Source organism: Salvelinus alpinus, chromosome 18 (genome assembly GCF_045679555.1).
Source record: "Salvelinus alpinus chromosome 18, SLU_Salpinus.1, whole genome shotgun sequence".
Lineage (NCBI taxonomy): Eukaryota > Metazoa > Chordata > Actinopteri > Salmoniformes > Salmonidae > Salvelinus > Salvelinus alpinus.
Window position 1 is genome coordinate 4,768,547 of NC_092103.1, and position 19,848 is coordinate 4,788,394.

At 45.0% G+C, this 19,848-nt stretch overlaps 1 pseudogene; it reads right to left on the reverse strand.

The window, feature by feature from the left end:
• Positions 1-214: 214 nt before the first annotated feature.
• Positions 215-12,045, reverse strand: LOC139544616 (transmembrane channel-like protein 2-A; annotated as a pseudogene).
• Between the last annotated feature and the right edge of the window lie 7,803 nt (positions 12,046-19,848).

A 19,848-nucleotide genomic window follows, 5' to 3' on the forward strand; every position in this document is an offset into this window, starting at 1 on the left:
ATCCTTTGTATGCATATTTCAAGACATGGCATATGAGGGTGCAGTGAGATACCCGATGGGTATTTAAAAAAACACTGGAAATCAACCAGTTCTCCGTTGTTTACACAATGTAAAGGTCAAATGCTTTATTATCTAAATGTTGAAAGTGCTTGGGGGAAGGAGAGAAACAAAATGGTGCAGTTTGAGGCCATGTGGCGGAGGGTAATGTGGGGGCTGGAGATGGGGGTGTGGGCAGGTGTGATGTCGTTGATGTTTGTGTTCGTCTGTATGCAGTCGGTTTATGTGTATGTTTTGTATTGTTTGAAGAAAAAACAGCAACAGCCTGTGTGTATGTTTGTTACCTGAATGGCCCACAGTCCAAGGAGGGTAGCAGGGTCATGATAGTGTAGACCACAGGCAGTAGACTGAGGAAGAGGATGAGGAGGAGGCCCATGTAGAAGTTGTTGGATTTGGACCCTCTCATGGGGCACGTTAGTGGCCATCACGGCCCAGCACTGGTAGTACATGGACAAGAGGAGACGCAGGACGTTTATCAATACCAGCCCTGGAGCATAGAACACACCCATCCTGAAACACACACACGCACACACAGTGTCATTGCAGGGATGTGGAATATACTGCATGAGGTCTATAGTTCTGCAACCAAAATAGAGATCTCTTACCAGATCATTCCTTGGTTGAAGACCAGACCAAGAATGTTGCCACTGATGTCAAACTCGCCATACGATGGCTACAGAGGGAGTTACAAACCCTATCACAAACAGTGATTCAAACTTGTGATTCAAACAAAAATGTACAAATCTAGAATATCCCCACCAATAGACAAAATAAGACATAACTATGTAATATACTGTATCCCTTTGTAACAATGACCATTGGAGGACCTACATATGGGGCGTTGAGGTCCCAGCACCAGCAGTAGTTGAGGAACCTGACAATGACAGCCCGCGCAAAGTCACCAATCAGGATGGTCAGGTAGGTCACCTGGATGTCTGACACGGTCAGCTTCACAAACTCCTGTCACATGATGAACAACACACACGCTTTACAAAGGTACAGTACATACAACACAAACAATGAACATACCAGAGATGAGGATATCAGTAAGGTTCCATTACTATGCCAACGGCGGTCTCCCAGCATGGCCCCCTGATGACATCAGAGTGGTCGTGGGGGGTGGGGTGGCATCCGTGTAGTTGTTGCGGAGGGTGAAGTTAGTATTCCTTCTGGGCCCAGATGAACGCATTCCTAATGGACACCTCAAGTTGAGTGGAAGGAAGCCATCAAATCACAGGTCATTATTACTATGCGCTACCCTTTCACCCCAATGACAATGCATCGCTATGAGGAATATCAGTCCCATCCCATTATAAAACCTTATCCTTTTCTTTTACTCTTTCATATTATCCCAAAAAGGAATAAACATTCTGTAATCCAGCTCTTAATATTAATTTAAGATAAACAAGAGGTCTGGTAGTAGCCTGAAGCAGCCAGAGGCAGCCTTACAGTACCTTATTTTTGACCTCATCAAATAGGGTGAATAGGAAGGTGTAGAGGTTTCCCAGAAAGAGGGCAAAGATGCGCCCCAGCTGCCATTTGAGGGTGATCTGGGGGTGGTACTCCTACAGCTCAGCGATTGTCTCAAACAGGGGAGGACACACCAGGCCCAACAGGGACATGATGAGCTCCAACTACACAGAGGAACCATGGCAGGAATCATACCATCTCCCCACTACACCACCACTTTACACAACACCATATGATACAAAATATGTCAGTGATGAAAGAGAGGGAAGTTTGTTTAGTCAGTAATGAATGTGATAAAAAAGAAGGCTGCACTATTACAGATGTAGGATATTAATTTGAGCCAGTTTGCTACAACAGGAAAATAATCCTGCATCAACAGGAAACATTATGTGGATTAAAATTAATGGCCATTTTTGTAGGGGTTGATACGTTTTGTGTAAGGGAAAATGAAGTCTGAAATTTCGAAGTGGAAATTACAAACTTCTGAAGCCTTTTTAAACATCCTGCAACAGGTGATCAAATTAAGATCCTACATCTATATAACATAATATCACTATACATTTTTTCAAAAAATAAACAGATTCTATTGGTTTGAAAGAATGTACTTGACATCAACGCCATTCTCCAAGCATTACCTCGTTTTTCTTGTACCAGCTCAGATCGTCCCTGTTGGCAAACTCCTGGAACCTCTTCACCACAGAGAAGATGAGGTAGCCACTTCCCTCCAGGCAGCAGATGATCATGACATTGGCCAGCACACGCAGGAACCTCCTCAGGTGGATGTTCTCATCCTTCTGGTTCTCCTGCTCATCCACGATGGACTGCTGCACTCAGACAGAGACAGACAGACAGACAGTTAGCTTATGGACCACAATATGGTCTATACTTGGCATGTAGGTTTCTCACTTATGGGTGGGAATACAGTGCCTTCAGAAAGTATTCATAACCCTTGACTTATTCCACATTTTGTTCCGTTACAGCCTTAATTCAAAATAGATGACTTTTTTTTCTACACCTATCTACACACAATACTCCATAATGACGAAGGGAAAATATGTTTTTAGACATTTTGGCAAATATATTTAAAATTAAATATGTCATTTACATAAATATTCACACCCCTGAGCCAATACTTTGTAGAAGCCCTTTGGCAGCTATTATAGCTGTAAGTCTTTCTGGGCAAGACTCTAAGACCTTTCCACACCTGAATTGTGCAACATTTGCCCATTTATCTTTTCAAAATTCTTCAAGCTCCGTCAAACTGGTTGTTAGACAACCATTTTCAGGTCTTGCCATAGATTTTCAAGTAGATTTAAGTCAAAACTGTAACTCGGCCACATTTACCGTCCTAGTAAGAAATTCCAGTGTAGATTTGGCCATGTGTTTTAGGTTATTGTCCTGCTGAAAGGTGAATTAATCTCCCAGTGTCTGGTGGAAACAGACTGAACCAGGTTTTCCTCTAGGATTTTGCCTGTGCTTTGCTCCAGTCCGTTTATTTGTATCCTGAAAAACTCCCCAGTCCTTAACTATTACAAGCGTACCCATAACATGATGCAGCCACCACTATGCTTGAAATATGGAGAGTGGTACTCAGTAATGTGTGGTATTGAATTTGCCCCAAACATAACACTTTGTACTCAGGACAAAAAGTTTATTGCTTTGCCACTTTTTTTTGCAGTATTATTTTAGTGCTTTGTTGCAAACAGGATGCATGTTGTGGAATATTTTTATTCTGTATAGGCTTACTTCTTTTCACTCTGTCAATTAGGTTAGTATTGTGGAGTAATGACAATGTTGTTGATCCATCCTCAGTTTTCTCCTATCACTGCAATTAAACTCGGTAACTGTTTTAAAGTCACCATTGGCCTCATGGTGAAATCGCTGAGCTGTTTCCTTCCTCTCCGGCAACTGAGTTAGGACTGACGCTTGTATCTTTGTAGTGACTGGGTGTATTGATACACCATCCAAAGTGTAACTAATAACTTGCTCAAAGGGATCACCATCCTCTAAGGGATATTCAATGTCTGTTTGTTTGTTTACCTATCTACCAATTGGTGCCCTTCTTTACGAGGCATTGGAAAACCTCCCTGCGGTCTTTGTGGTTAAATCTGTGTTTGAAATTCACTGCTCGACTGAGGGAGCTTGTATGTGCATTTTTACTCCTAAACGTATTTAGGCTTGCCATAACAAATGGGTTGAACACTTATTGACTCATTTCAGTTTTCATTTTTAATTAATTTGTAAACTTTTAGAAAAACATAATTCCTCTTTGACATTATCAGGTATTGTGTGTAGGACAGTGACCAAAAAATCTAAATTTAATCCATTTTAAATTCAGGCTGTATCCTATTTTAGCAAATACCACATTTACATTACATTTAAGTCATTTAGCAGACGCTCTTATCCAGAGCGACTTACAAATTGGTGCATTCACCTTATGACATCCAGTGGAACAGCCACTTTACAATAGTGCATCTAAATCTTTTAAGGGGGGGGGGGGGGGGGTGAGAAGGATTACTTTATCCTATCCTAGGTATTCCTTAAAGAGGTGGGGTTTCAGGTGTCTCCGGAAGGTGGTGATTGATTCCGCTGTCCTGGCGTCGTGAGGGAGTTTGTTCCACCATTGGGGGGCCAGAGCAGCGAACAGTTTTGACTGGGCTGAGCGGGAACTGTACTTCCTCAGTGGTAGGGAGGCGAGCAGGCCAGAGGTGGATGAACGCAGTGCCCTTGTTTGGGTGTAGGGCCTGATCAGAGCCTGGAGGTACTGAGGTGCCGTTCCCCTCACAGCTCCGTAGGCAAGCACCATGGTCTTGTAGCGGATGCGAGCTTCAACTGGAAGCCAGTGGAGAGAGCGGAGGAGCGGGGTGACGTGAGAGAACTTGGGAAGGTTGAACACCAGACGGGCTGCGGCGTTCTGGATGAGTTGTAGGGGTTTAATGGCACAGGCAGGGAGCCCAGCCAACAGCGAGTTGCAGTAATCCAGACGGGAGATGACAAGTGCCTGGATTAGGACCTGCGCCGCTTCCTGTGTGAGGCAGGGTCGTACTCTGCGGATGTTGTAGAGCATGAACCTACAGGAACGGGCCACCGCCTTGATGTTAGTTGAGAACGACAGGGTGTTGTCCAGGATCACGCCAAGGTTCTTAGCGCTCTGGGAGGAGGACACAATGGAGTTGTCAACCGTGATGGCGAGATCATGGAACGGGCAGTCCTTCCCCGGGAGGAAGAGCAGCTCCGTCTTGCCGAGGTTCAGCTTGAGGTGGTGATCCGTCATCCACACTGATATGTCTGCCAGACATGCAGAGATGCGATTCGCCACCTGGTCATCAGAAGGGGGAAAGGAGAAGATTAGTTGTGTGTCGTCTGCATAGCAATGATAGGAGAGACCATGTGAGGTTATGACAGAGCCAAGTGACTTGGTGTATAGCGAGAATAGGAGAGGGCCTAGAACAGAGCCCTGGGGGACACCAGTGGTGAGAGCACGTGGTGAGGAGACAGATTCTCGCCACGCCACCTGGTAGGAGCGACCTGTCAGGTAGGACGCAATCCAAGCGTGGGCCGCGCCGGAGATGCCCAACTCGGAGAGGGTGGAGAGGAGGATCTGATGGTTCACAGTATCGAAGGCAGCCGATAGGTCTAGAAGGATGAGAGCAGAGGAGAGAGAGTTAGCTTTAGCAGTGCGGAGCGCCTCCGTGATACAGAGAAGAGCAGTCTCAGTTGAATGACTAGTCTTGAAACCTGACTGATTTGGATCAAGAAGGTCATTCTGAGAGAGATAGCGGGAGAGCTGGCCAAGGACGGCACGTTCAAGAGTTTTGGAGAGAAAAGAAAGAAGGGATACTGGTCTGTATTTGTTGACATCGGAGGGATCGAGTGTAGGTTTTTTCAGAAGGGGTGCAACTCTCGCTCTCTTGAAGACGGAGGGGACGTAGCCAGCGGTCAGGGATGAGTTGATGAGCGAGGTGAGGTAAGGGAGAAGGTCTCCGGAAATGGTCTGGAGAAGAGAGGAGGGGATAGGGTCAAGCGGGCAGGTTGTTGGGCGGCCGGCCGTCACAAGACGCGAGATTTCATCTGGAGAGAGAGGGGAGAAAGAGGTCAGAGCACAGGGTAGGGCAGTGTGAGCAGAACCAGCGGTGTCGTTTGACTTAGCAAACGAGGATCGGATGTCGTCGACCTTCTTTTCAAAATGGTTGACGAAGTCATCTGCAGAGAGGGAGGAGGGGGGGGAGGGGGAGGAGGATTCAGGAGGGAGGAGAAGGTGGCAAAGAGCTTCCTAGGGTTAGAGGCAGATGCTTGGAATTTAGAGTGGTAGAAAGTGGCTTTAGCAGCAGAGACAGAAGAGGAAAATGTAGAGAGGAGGGAGTGAAAGGATGCCAGGTCCGCAGGGAGGCGAGTTTTCCTCCATTTCCGCTCGGCTGCCCGGAGCCCTGTTCTGTGAGCTCGCAATGAGTCGTCGAGCCACGGAGCGGGAGGGGAGGACCGAGCCGGCCTGGAGGATAGGGGACATAGAGAATCAAAGGATGCAGAAAGGGAGGAGAGGAGGGTTGAGGAGGCAGAATCAGGAGATAGGTTGGAGAAGGTTTGAGCAGAGGGAAGAGATGATAGGATGGAAGAGGAGAGGGTAGCGGGGGAGAGAGAGCGAAGGTTGGGACGGCGCGATACCATCCGAGTAGGGGCAGTGTGGGAAGTGTTGGATGAGAGCGAGAGGGAAAAGGATACAAGGTAGTGGTCGGAGACTTGGAGGGGAGTTGCAATGAGGTTAGTGGAAGAACAGCATCTAGTAAAGATGAGGTCGAGCGTATTGCCTGCCTTGTGAGTAGGGGGGGAAGGTGAGAGGGTGAGGTCAAAAGAGGAGAGGAGTGGAAAGAAGGAGGCAGAGAGGAATGAGTCAAAGGTAGACGTGGGGAGGTTAAAGTCGCCCAGAACTGTGAGAGGTGAGCCGTCCTCAGGAAAGGAGCTTATCAAGGCATCAAGCTCATTGATGAACTCTCCGAGGGAACCTGGAGGGCGATAAATGATAAGGATGTTAAGCTTGAAAGGGCTGGTAACTGTGACAGCATGGAATTCAAAGGAGGCGATAGACAGATGGGTAAGGGGAGAAAGAGAGAATGACCACTTGGGAGAGATGAGGATCCCGGTGCCACCACCCCGCTGACCAGAAGCTCTCGGGGTGTGCGAGAACACGTGGGCGGACGAAGAGAGAGCAGTAGGAGTAGCAGTGTTATCTGTGGTGATCCATGTTTCCGTCAGTGCCAAGAAGTCGAGGGACTGGAGGGAGGCATAGGCTGAGGTGAACTCTGCCTTGTTGGCCGCAGATCGGCAGTTCCAGAGGCTACCGGAGACCTGGAACTCCACGTGGGTCGTGCGCGCTGGGACCACCAGATTAGGGTGGCCGCGGCCACGCGGTGTGGAGCGTTTGTATGGTCTGTGCAGAGAGGAGAGAACAGGGATAGACAGACACATAGTTGACAGGCTACAGAAGAGACTACGCTAATGCAAAGGAGATTGGAATGACAAGTGGACTACGCGTCTCGAATGTTCAGAAAGTTAAGCTTACGTAGCAAGAATCTTATTGACTAGAATGATTAAGATGATACAGTACTGCTGAAGTAGGCTAGCTGGCAGTGGCTGCGTTGTTGACTTTGTAGGCTAGCTGGCAGTGGCTGCGTTGTTGACACTACACTAATCAAGTCGTTCCGTTGAGTGTAATAGTTTCTACAGTGCTGCTATTCGGGGGCTAGCTGGCTAGCTAGCAGTGTTGATTACGTTACGTTGCGTTAAAAGAACGACAGTAGCTGGCTAGCTAACCTAGAAAATCGCTCTAGACTACACAATTATCTTTGATACAAAGACGGCTATGTAGCTAGCTGTGTAGCTAGCTACGATCAAACAAATCAAACCGTTGTACTGTAATGAAATGAAATGAAAATGTGATACTACCTGTGGAGCGAAGCGGAATGCGACCGGGTTGTTGAGTGCGGAAGTTCTATTCGGTAGACGTTGGCTAGCTGTTGGCTAGCTAGCAGTGTCTCCTATGTTAAGGACGACAAATAGCTGGCTAGCTAACCTCGGTAAATTAAGATAATCACTCTAAAACTACACACTCTAAACTACACAATTATCTTGGATACGAAGACAGCAAAGACAACTATGTAGCTAGCTAACACTACACTAATCAAGTCGTTCAGTTGAGTGTAATAGTTGCTACAGTGCTGCTATTCGGTAGACGGTGGACGTTTGCTAGCTGGCTAGCTGCTGGGCAGATAGCAGTGTAGACTGCGTTAGGACGACGTAATACGATAATTACGCAATTATTTTTGATACAAAGACGGCTATGTAGCTAGCTAAGAAGAAATTGCTAAGATTAGACAAATCAAACCGTTGTACTATAATGAAATGTAATGAAATGTAATGAAAAGTTATACTACCTGCGGACCAAAGCGCGAATGCGACCGCTCGCTCCAACCCGGAAGTCATATTCTACCAGAGGTGTGGACTTGAGTCACATGACTTGGACTCGAGTCACAAATATGATGACTTGCAACTCGACTTTGACTTTAACACCAATAACTTGTGACTTGACTTGGACTTGATACCCTCCCCAAGCCCAAATATAAAAAATGATGCTATTAAAAAAGTGTGCAGCGCATCAACTCTTCATTTTACGGATTACAGTTTGAATCGGACAGCAACCAATCAAATTGTGCCAGCTGAGAAAAAGTTGTGCGTGGCAGTGCAGAGGAACGTCGGCGGGTGAATTCAGATGGAGCCCTTGGAAAGATGATACCCAAAATTATCATTTTCGGATAAAAGGCGACGCTGTATCAACAAAAAACTGATTGCAACTTGCAAAACATGCTGGAAGAAAAGAGGCGCAAGAATTTCCAACTTTGTTCAACATTTGAAGCTGCACAAAGAATGGTAAGTCGTGGCTAATATAGCCGACAGCTATATATTTTATTACTTTACTGGTGTATCATGTAGGATAAAGTAACTGTCACGTCCTGACCATAGAGAGTCCTTATTTTCTATGGTAGAGTATGTCAGGGCGTGACTGGGGGGTTAGTCTATTTTATTATTTCTATGTGGGGTTCTAGGTTTGTTTTTCTATGTTGGTGATTGTGTATGATTCCCAATTAGAGGCAGCTGGTAATCGTTGTCTCTAATTGGGGATCATATTTAGGTAGCTTTTTTCCACCTTGGTTTATGGGATATTGTTTTGAGTTATTGCACGTAGCATCTCTGTAGTCACGGTTCGTTGTTAGTTTATTGTATTTTTGTCTTTGCTAAGTTTCACTTTCTAATAAATAATGTGGAACTCAACATCCGCTGCGCCTTGGTCCGACATTTATTCCAGCGAACGTGACAGGAACGTTAAATCAATGAACCTCCACACAGTCAGTCAGTGCGGGAACTTGATCATTGCACCCAAGATTGAGCTACAACTGGCTAGCCAGTTGGTAGCCTAAATCCTGCCTGATGTTACTGCTGTTCCTAAAACCATTGACATACGTTAGCCTACTGTAACCACACAGAGTGTGTGTGTGTGTCTGTTAAGGTTGGGCGATTGTGTACAAGCCTACTTCGCCCGATTGCGCCCCATAGCGATCCTCAATAGTCGATCACTATTGGGGGGGGGGGGGTGTCTTTCTCATGGCTACCCATGTATTTCCATGGAAATATAACGTTTATTTGGAAAGCAATAAATATATAGATATTTTAAAAGCATTCATAATTTGCGTAAACGTAATATACTATTATACTATTAATATACTATTATTATACTATTATACTAATATACTATTAAAATATGAAATGGTATTACACTTGGTGAAGAGCACATTATGACTTTAGGACTCGAAACTCAAAGTTTAGGACTTGAGACTTGACTTGATACTTGATGGTCTTGACTTGACTCGGACTTGACTGTCTTGACTTGGGACTTACTTGTGTGACTAGTAAAACAATGACTTGGTCCCACCTCTGGCAAATACTGTATAATACACTTAAATAATGTATTTGACCCATTACTTTGATTCCTGTGCTGTGTAGTATTACGTTTAGAATCTTCTCTAAGGTCATCACACTATCGCTTGGGGTCCTGATTTCCATCCAAGATACCTGCTCTCTTCTTTTCCTTCTTCTTTTCCTTCTCATCTTCCTTCTCCTTTCCTTTGCCCTTCCCCTTGGTGTATCCTCTCTTAACTTTGGTCTCCTCTTCTTTCCCTTGTTCCCCTTCTCCTCCTCACCATCACTGTCCTGGGCCTTTCCTCCTTTCTTTTTGTTTGTTGCTCCTCCTCGTCTCCTCTTGGGGGCATTATCCTCATTGTAATCGTCGCCGTCACGTGACTTAGTGGCCTTCTTCTCATTGGCTCCTCTGCGGTTTCTGGGAGCCTCCTCTTCATCATCCTCATCCTCGCTGGCTGGCTTTTTGACCCTGCTGCGGGCTCCTCCTCTATCAGCCGCCGGTCTTCTGTTCCCACCCCTTCGACTGGTGTCGTCTGTATATACACACACACACAAACACACAACAGCTTAAACACACAAGCAAAAATATACACTTTCAGCATGTAAAAACCCCCACTAATACAGTTAGAGCTGAAGCTTTTAAAAATATCAGTTCAATTCTAACAACCAGTGTCAATAGTTGTCTGCCTTATTCACAGAGAAAGACACAACTATAAGCTCCGTGTTATACGGGTAGGGTGAGAACTCATCTCCACTTACCTTCACTGTTACTCACATCCCCGTCAATCTCGGTTCCAACTGAATGACAACACAAACAAATACATTTCCACCACTCATTCAGACATCTCTTAGCTGACCAAAATCACCCAAAATGTATCTAAACTCAGCACAAAAAGAAACGTCCTCTCACTGTCAACTGCGTTTATTTTCAGCGACTTAACATGTGTAAATATGAACATAACAAGATTCAACAACTGAGACATAAACTGAACAAGTTCCACAGACATGTGACTAACAGAAATTGAATAATGTGTCCCTGAACAAAGGGGGGGTCAAAATCATAAGTAACAGTCAGTATCTGGTGTGGCCAACAGCTGCATTAAGTACTGCAGTGCATCTCCTCCTCATGGACTGCACCAGATTTGACAGTTCTTGCTGTGAGATGTTACCCCACTCTTCCACCAAGGCACCTGCAAGTTCCCGGACATTTCTGGGGGGAATGGCCCTAGCCCTCACCCTCCAATCCAACAGGTCCAGGACTTGCTCAATGGGATCTCAATCCGGGCTCTTCGCTGGCCATGGCAGAACACTGACATTCCTGTCTTGCAGGAAATCACGCACAGAACAAGCAGTATGGCTGGTGGCATTGTCATGCCTGCAGGAAGGGTACCGCATGAGGGAGGAGGATGTCTTCCCTGTAATGCACAGCGTTAAGGTTGCCAGCAATGACAACAAGCTCAGTCCGATGATGCTGTGACACACCGCCCCAGACCATGACGGACACTCCACCTCAAAATCGATCCCGCTCCAGAGTACAGGCCTCGGTGTAACGCTCATTCCTTCAACGATAAACGCGAATCCGACCATCACCCCTGGTGAGACAAAACCGCGACTCGTCAGTGAAGAGCACTTTTTGACAGTCCTGTCTGTGCCAGCGACGGTAGATCTGTGTCCATAGGCGACGTTGTTGCCGGTGATGTCTGGTGAGGACCTGCCTTACAACAGGCCTACAAGCCCTCAGTCCAGCCTCTCAGCTTACTGCGGACAGTCTGAGGACTGGTGGAGGGATTGTGCGTTCCTGTTGTAACTCGAGCAGTTGTTGTTGCCATCCTGTACCTGTCCCGCAGGTGTGATGTTCGGATGTACCGATCCTGTGCAGGTGTTGTTACACGTGGTCTGCCACTGCGAGGACGATCAGCTGTCCGTCCTGTCTCCCTGTAGTGCCGCTTAGGCGTCTTAACGACCGTTCCACAGGTGCATGTTCATTAATTGTTTATGGTTCGTTGAACAAGCATGGGAAACAGTGTTTAAACCCTTTACAATGAAGATCTGTGAAGTTATTTGGATTTTTACGAATTATCTTTGAAAGACAGGGTCCTGAAAAGGGGACGTTTCTTTTTTTGCTGAGTTTACACGGATTTTAGCATTTAATAATAATTAGGTGGGTGCTTACATTTGTCCTATTTCACAAGTGTGTATTATACACGTAAATGCGAAATTTGTTGTTTGCATATCCTGAGAGACCCTCGGAGATTGGGGTGACGGCCAGAGATCAGCCATTACTGACGGCGACCATGGAGCAGTCTGGGTTAAGTGCCTTGCTCAAGGGCACATCAACAGATGTTTCACCTATTCGGCTCTGGGATTTGAACCAGCATCCTTTCTGTTACTAGCCCCTTGCTCAACCGGTAAGATACCTGTCATCCATTTGCATCCCATATAAGGCTTTAATTCACCTCAAAGCCAGAGCATTAAAACATTTACCACTGACATTCTGAATCTCAACTCACCATCCTCCATCATCGCTGCTACATCACTCTTCATAGGCATGGTGATGTGAAGGTACTTTACTCTCTCTTCTTCCTTGGCTATGCTCTGTAACTGTGGAATGAACGCACCGACACCTCCTCAGGTGCACAGAGCCAGAGCTATACCTGGACCGGTACCCTCCTCGAGTAACTAACTCCCCGTCACTATGACAACTACAGTATGTGACCTGCCTTCATAGGTATTATAACCGAGACAAATGAGTTTCTGGAAACAAAAACACGATGAGCATCAATGTCAATCCTTGCTGGATGACATCAGGGAGTGGGAAACTTTATCACAACTTCAAAAAAGGCTTCAAATTAAATTTTATTGGTCACATACACATGGTCAGCAGATGTTAATGCAAGTGTAGCGAAATGCTTGTGCTTCTAGTTCCGGCAGTGCAGTAATATCTAACAAGTAATCTAGCAATTCCACAACAACTACCTAATACATACAAATCTAAGTAAAGGAATGGAATAAGAATACAGTTGAAGGCGGAAGTTTACATACACTTAGGTTGGAGTCATTAAAACTCGTTTTTCAACTACTCCACAAATTTCTTGTTAACAAACTATAGTTTTGGCAAGTCGGTTAGGACATCTATGTTGTGCATGACACAAGTAATTTTTCTAACAATTGTTTACAGATTATTTCACTTATAATTCACTGTATGGCAATTCCAGTGGGTCAGAAGTTTACATACACTAAGTTGACTGAGCCTTTAAACGGCTTGGAAAATTCCAGAAAATGATGTCATGGCTTTAGAAGCTTCTGATAGGCTAATTGACATGATTTGAGTAAATTGGAGGTGTACCTGTGGATGTATTTCAAGGCCTACCTTCAAACTCAGTGCCTCTTTGCTTGACATCATGGGAAAATCAAAAGAAATCAGCCAAGACCTCAGAAAAAAAAATTGTAGACCTCCACAAGTCTGGTTCATCCTTGGGAGCAATTTTCAAATGCCTGAAGGTACCACGTTCATCTGTACAAACAATAGTATACAAGTATAAACGCCATGGGACCACGCAGCCGTCATACCGCTCAGGAAGGAGACACGTTCTGTCTCCTAGAGATGAACGTATTTTGGTGCGAAAAGTGTAAATCAATCCCAGAACAACAGCAAAGGACCTTGTGAAGATGCTGGAGGAAACAGGTACAAAAGTATCTATATCCACAGTAAAACAAGTCCTATATCGACATAACCTGAAAGGCCGCTTAGCAAGGAAGAAGCCACTGCTCCAAAACCACCATAAAAAAGCCAGACTACGGTTTGCAACTGCACATGGACGAAGATCATACTTTTTGGAGAAATGTCCTCTGGTCTGATGAAACAAAAATAGAACTGTTTTGCCATAATGACCATCGTTATGTTTGGAGGAAAAAGGGGGTGGCTTGCAAGCCGAAGAACATCATCCCAACCGTGAAGCACGGGGGTGGCAGCATCATGTTGTGGGGGTGCTTTGCTGCAGGAGGGACTGGTGCACTTCACAAAATAGATGGCATCATGAGGATGGAATATTATGTGGATATATTGAAGCAACATCTCAAGACATCAGTCAGGAAGTTAAAGCTTGGTCGCAAATGGGTCTTCCAAATGCACAATGACCCCAAGCATACTTCCAAATTTGTGGAAAAATGGCTTCAGGACAACAAAGTCAAGGTATTGGAGTCGCCATCACAAAGCGCTGACCTCAATCCTATAGAACATTTGTGGGTAGAACTGAAAAAGCGTGTGCGATCAAGGAGGCCTACAAACCTGACTCACTTACACCAGCTCTGTCAGGAGGAATGGGCCAAAATTCACCCAACTTATTGTGGGAAGCTTATGGATGAGCGATGACCGAGCGGCATAGGCAAGACGCAATAGATGGTATAGAATACAGTATATACATATGAGATGAGTAATGCAAGATATGTAAACATTTTTAAAGCGGCATTATTAAAGTGACTAGTGATCCATTTATTAAAGTGGCCTATGATGTTGAGTCTGTATTTAGGCAGCAGCCTCTCTGTGTTAGTGATGGCTGTTTAACAGTCTCTCGGTCCCAGCTTTGATGCACCTATACTGACCTCGCTTTCTGGATGGTAGTGTCTCGGGTGATTGTTGTCCTGCCATCTTTTGGCCTTCCTGTGAGATCGAGTGCTGTAGGTGTCCTGGAGGGCAGGTAGTTTGCACCCGGTGATGCGTTGTGCAGACCGCACCATACTCTGGAGAACCTTGCGGTTGTGGGCGGTGCAATTTCCGTATCAGGTGGTGATACAGCCCTACAGGATGCTCTCAATTGTGCATCTGTAAAAGTTTGTGAGGGTTTTAGGGGACAAGCCAAATTTCTTCAGCTTCCTGAGGTTGAAGAGGTGCTGTTGCGCCTTCTTCGCAACACTGTCTGTGTGGGTGGACCATTTTAGTTTGTCCGTGATGTGTACGCCAAGGAACGTAACTTTCAACCTTCTCCACTGCTGATCCATCGATGTGGGTAAGGGGGTGCCCCCTCTCTTGTTTCCTGAAGTCCATGATCATCTCCTTTGCTTTTTTCAGAAACTTCCTGTCCAAAAATGATGCAGAAAAATTCATCCATGCTTTTGTTACTTCTAGTTTAGACTACTGCAATGCTCTACTTTCCGGCTACCCGGATAAAGCACTAAATAAACTTCAGTTTGTGCTAAATATGGCTGCTAGAATCCTGACTAGAACCAAAATATTTTATCATATTACTCCAGTGCTAGCCTCCCTACACTGGCTTCCTGTTAAGGCATGGGCTGATTTCAAGGTTTTACTGCTAACCTACAAAGCATTACATGGGCTTGCTCCTACCTATCTTTCCGATTTGGTCCTGCCATACATACCTACACGTACGCTACGGTCACAAGACGCAGGCCTCCTAATTGTCCCTAGAATTTCTAAGCAAACAGCTGGAGGCAGGGCTTTCTCCTATAGAGCTCCATTTTCATGGAACGGTCTGCCTACCCATGTGAGAGACGCAGACTCGGTCTCAACCTTTAAGTCTTTACTGAAGACTCATCTCTTCAGTAGGTCATATGATTGAGTGTAGTCTGGCCCAGGGGTGTGAAGGTGAACGGAATGGCTCTGGAGCAACGAACCGCCCTTGCTGTCTCTGCCTGGCCGGTTCCCCTCTCTCCACTGGGATTCTCTGCCTCTTACCCTATTACAGGGGCTGAGTCACTGGCTTACTGGTGCTCTTCCATGCCGTCCCTAGGAGGGGTGCGTCACTTGAGTGGGTTGAGTCGCTGACGTGGTCTTCCTGTCTGGGTTGGCGCCCCCCCTTGGGTTGTGCTGTGGCGAAGATCTTTGTGGGCTATACTCGGTCTTGTCTCAGGATGGTAAGTTGGTGGTTGAAGATATCCCTTTAGTGCTGTGGGGGCTGTGCTTTGGCAAAGTGGGTGGGGTTATATCCTGCCTGTTTGGCCCTGTCCGGGGGTATCATCAGATGGGGCCACAGTGTCTCCTGACCCCTCCTGTCTCAGCCTCCAGTATTTATGCTGCAGTAGTTTATGTGTCGGGGGGCTAGGGTCAGTCTGTTGTATCTGGAGTATATCTCCTGTCTTATCCGGTGGCCTAGGACCATGCCTCAGGACTACCTGGCATGATGACTCCTTGCTGTCCCCAGTCCACCTGGCCGTGCTGCTGTTCCAGTTTCAACTGTTCTGCCTGCGGCTATGGAACCCTGACCTGTTCACCGGATGTGCTACCTGTCCCAGACCTGCTGTTTTCAACTCTCTAGAGACAGCAGGAGCGGTAGAGATACTCTCAATGATCGGCTATGAAAAGCCAACTGACATTTACTCCTGAGGTGCTGACTTGTTGCACCCTCGACAACTACTGTGATTATTATTATTTGACCATGCTGGTCATTTATGAACATTTGAACATCTTGGCCATGTTCTGTTATAATCTCCACCCGGCACAGCCAGAAGAGGACTGGCCACCCCTCATAGCCTGGTTCCTCTCTAGGTTTCTTCCTAGGTTGTGGCTTTTCTAGGGAGTTTTTCATAGCCACCGTGCTTCTACACCTGCATTGCTTGCTGTTTGGGGATTTAGGCTGGGTTTCTGTACAGCACTTTGATATATCAGCTGATGTAAGAAGGGCTATATAAATACATTTGATTTGATTTGATGTTGAGTGAGAAGTTGTTTTCCAGACACCACACTCCGAGTGCCCTCACCTCCTCCCTGTAGGCTGTCTCATCGTTGTTGGTAATCAAGCCCACTACTGTTGTGTCGTCTGCAAACTTGATGATTGAGTTGGAGCCATGCATGGCCACGCAGTCATGGGTGAACAGGGAGTACAGGAGGGGGCTGAGCACGCACCCTTGTGGGGCCCCAGTGTTGAGGAGATGTTCTTTCCTACCTTCACCACCTGGGGGCGGCCTGTCAGAATATTCAGGACCCAATTGCACAGGGCGGGGTTGAGTCCCAGGGCCTCAAGCTTAATGATGAGCTTGGAGGGTACTATAGTGTTGAATGCTGAGCTATGGTCGATGAACAGCATTCTTACATAGATATTCCTCTTGTCCAGATGGGATAGGGCAATGTGCAGTGTGATGGCGATTGCATCGTCTGTGGACCTATTGGGGCGGTAAGCAAATTGAAGTGGGTCTAGGGTGGCAGGTAAGGTGGAGGTGATATGATACTTGACTAGTCTCTCAAAGCACTTCATGAAGACAGAAGTGAGTGCTATGGGAATATAGTCATTTAGTTCAGTTATCTTTGCATTCTTGGATACAGGAACAATGGTGGACATCTTGAAGCATGTGGGGACAGCAGACTGAGATAGGGAGCAATTGAATATGTCCGTAAACACACCAGCCAGCTGGTCTGCGCATGCTCTGAGGACGTGGTTTTGAATGCCGTCTGGGCCGGCAGCCTTGCGAGGGTTGACACGTTTAAATGTCTTACTTTCGGCCACGGAGAAGGGGAGGGGGAGGCCCATAATCCATGGTAGCGGGCCGTGTCGGTGGCACTGTATTATCCTCAAAGAGGGTAAAGAAGGTGTTTTAGAATGGTCTGGTGGTAGTTTTCTGAACTACACCCATGATAACCCCTAGAGATAACCAGGAACCATTTCATAGGACAGTCTCTGTGTCAGACAGAAGGGAGTGGACCCTTCTCTGTAGTCCACATATCAGAAAACGGTTCTTCTCACAAAAACATCTGTAAAGCCCGAACGGTTTAATAAACGGGTTAACTGACAATGTCACGAAAACGATGCGCAGGCTTCAATGGAGCAAAAGTCCATGTTGTTATGATTCTGGATGGCCAAATAGCTAGCAACAATAACAAGAAGCTGCCCTGTGGGGAATCGTAGGTGGCTCGTTTCAGCTAGTTTTACAGTGCCTTCAGAAAGTATTCCCACCCCTTGACTTCTACCACATTTTGTTGTGTTACCGCCTGAATTTTTAGATTTTTTGTCACTGGCATACACACAATACCACATCATATCAAAGTCAACTCGTGTTTTTCTAATGATAAGCTGAAATATCTTGAGTCAATAAGCATTCAACCCCTTTGTTATAGCAAACCTAAATAAGTTCAGGAGTAAAACTTTACTGAACAAATCACATAATAACATGATTTTTGAATGACTACCTGATCTTTTATGTAGTGTTGTGTTGTCTCTCTTGTCGTGATGTGTGCTTTGTCCTATATTTTTATTTAATTTATTTTGTATTTTTAATCCGAGCTCCCGTCCGAGCTTTTGCCTTTTGGTAGGCCGTCATTGTAAATAAGAATTTGTTCTTAATTGACTTGCCTAGTTAAATAAAGGTTAAATATAAAATAAAATCTCTATACCCCACGCACACTGAATGTACAAAACATTAGGAACACCGTCCTAATATTGAGTTACACCCCTTTTTGCCCTCAGAACAGTCTCAATTTGTCAGGGCATGGACTCTATAAGGTGTTGAAAGCGTTCACAGGGATGTTGGCCGATGTTGACTCCAATGCTTCCCATACTTGTGTCAAGTTGGCTGGATGTCCTTTAGGTGGGGGACCATTCTTGATACACAAGGGAAACTATCTAGGTAAGTCTATCTAGGTACAATTATCAGGAATAAAAATGTGCTTAACAAGTCACATATGTTTGTGTGCAATAATAGTGTTTAACATGATTTTTGAATGACTACCTCATCTCTGTACACCAAACATACAATTATCTGTACGGTCCCTCCGTCGAGCAGTGAATTTCAAACACAGATTCAACCACAAAGACCAGGAAGGTTTTCCAATGCTTCGCAAGGAAGGGCACCAATTGGTAGATGGGTAAAGAAAAGCAGATGTGAAAATATCCCTTTGAACATGGTGAAGTTATTAATTACACTTCGGAAGATGTATCAATACACCCAGTCACTGCAAAGATACAGGCACGCTTGCTAACTTAGTTGCCGGAGAGGAAGGAAACTCAGAGATTTCACTATGAGGCCAATGGTGACTTTAAAACAGTTACAGAGTTTAAAATCCTTAAGAGTCTATAGATGCGTGCATCAATGTAATAAAAAAAACATAATAAAAAATTTAAATCGGTCAATTTAACCTTTTACAGCAGTGGGCTAAATCATGATCACACAGAGTGATTCTAGTTAATCTTAAACAAATCTACTTTGAAACAAAAGTATACACCTTACACACATGATTATGGGCTTTAAAAAAAATATGACACCTGTACCATGTCAGATATAGAGTTGAAATGTATTCAATTTTGAGTTTGCATCCCAATATTACAATTTCTATACATCACAGAAGACAGAAATAAAACAAAACTGTTTCACATAGAAACACCGGATTTTCGTTGTTGATTTAAAAAAAAATCTTTATTAATTGTGAAATTATGAAAAATATTCATAACATTCCACCTATGAGGCCAAAGAGTGCCCTTTTGGTCTATGACTGCAGGAAAGGGCTACTCTAGAGATATCTGTCTCAATCCACCGCATCCGCCTACACCGGCCTTCCGCATCTGCGGTGTAATATGGCAGAGCTACAGCACTGTTTGTCAGACCAGGAGACATCCCGAAAATCGGTCTTCTCACAAAAGTGGTTAGAATGGTTTGGCCTACAAACTAACATGACCACTCTATGGAATGGGGAGACTATCATGAACACAAGACTTTCTCCGTATTGTTCTACCACATCCACAACTGCCACGGGCCTCGTCTGAAGGTAACCTGGTACCGGTAAAAAAAATGAATGGACTTTTTGTGCCCCCAAAAAAAGGGGTTAAATATGTATCCAAAAAACACAATTATTTCCTTAGTTTTCTTATATCTCAGACACTTTATAGGACAGACACTTCAAAACATTATTCCTTATGATTTCTTTGGACTGTCTGTTTTCCATATATCAAAGATTTTGTAAAGATTTTTTTTATACGTAGAGGGGTCATAAAATTCCAAACTAAATAGCTAAATGATCCATGGTATGACCATCTTAAAACAATTCACAATGTTAGCTTAGTAGAACCCCTCTTTTTAGTTAATGGCTCCATACAGTTAAGATGGCGCCGGAGAAGGAGGCTGACGTTTTACATGTTCCTATACAATTGTTTTTTTTCCTTGTTTCTTTGCATTGTTTGTAAGTTATTTTTTTACTTCTTTTGTACATAATGTTGCTGCTACCATCTCTTATGACCGAAAATAACTTCTGGTCATCAGAACTGCGATTTAATCACCACGAACTGGCAGAATCCTTTTTTTCCTTTAATGAATCCGACGAGCCCGACGTGAATTACATACTGCTTTCACGGGAACAGGCCCAGATCCCCACCATTTGCGTGAAGAGAAGGCGGAGAAAAAGGGGCCTTTTGT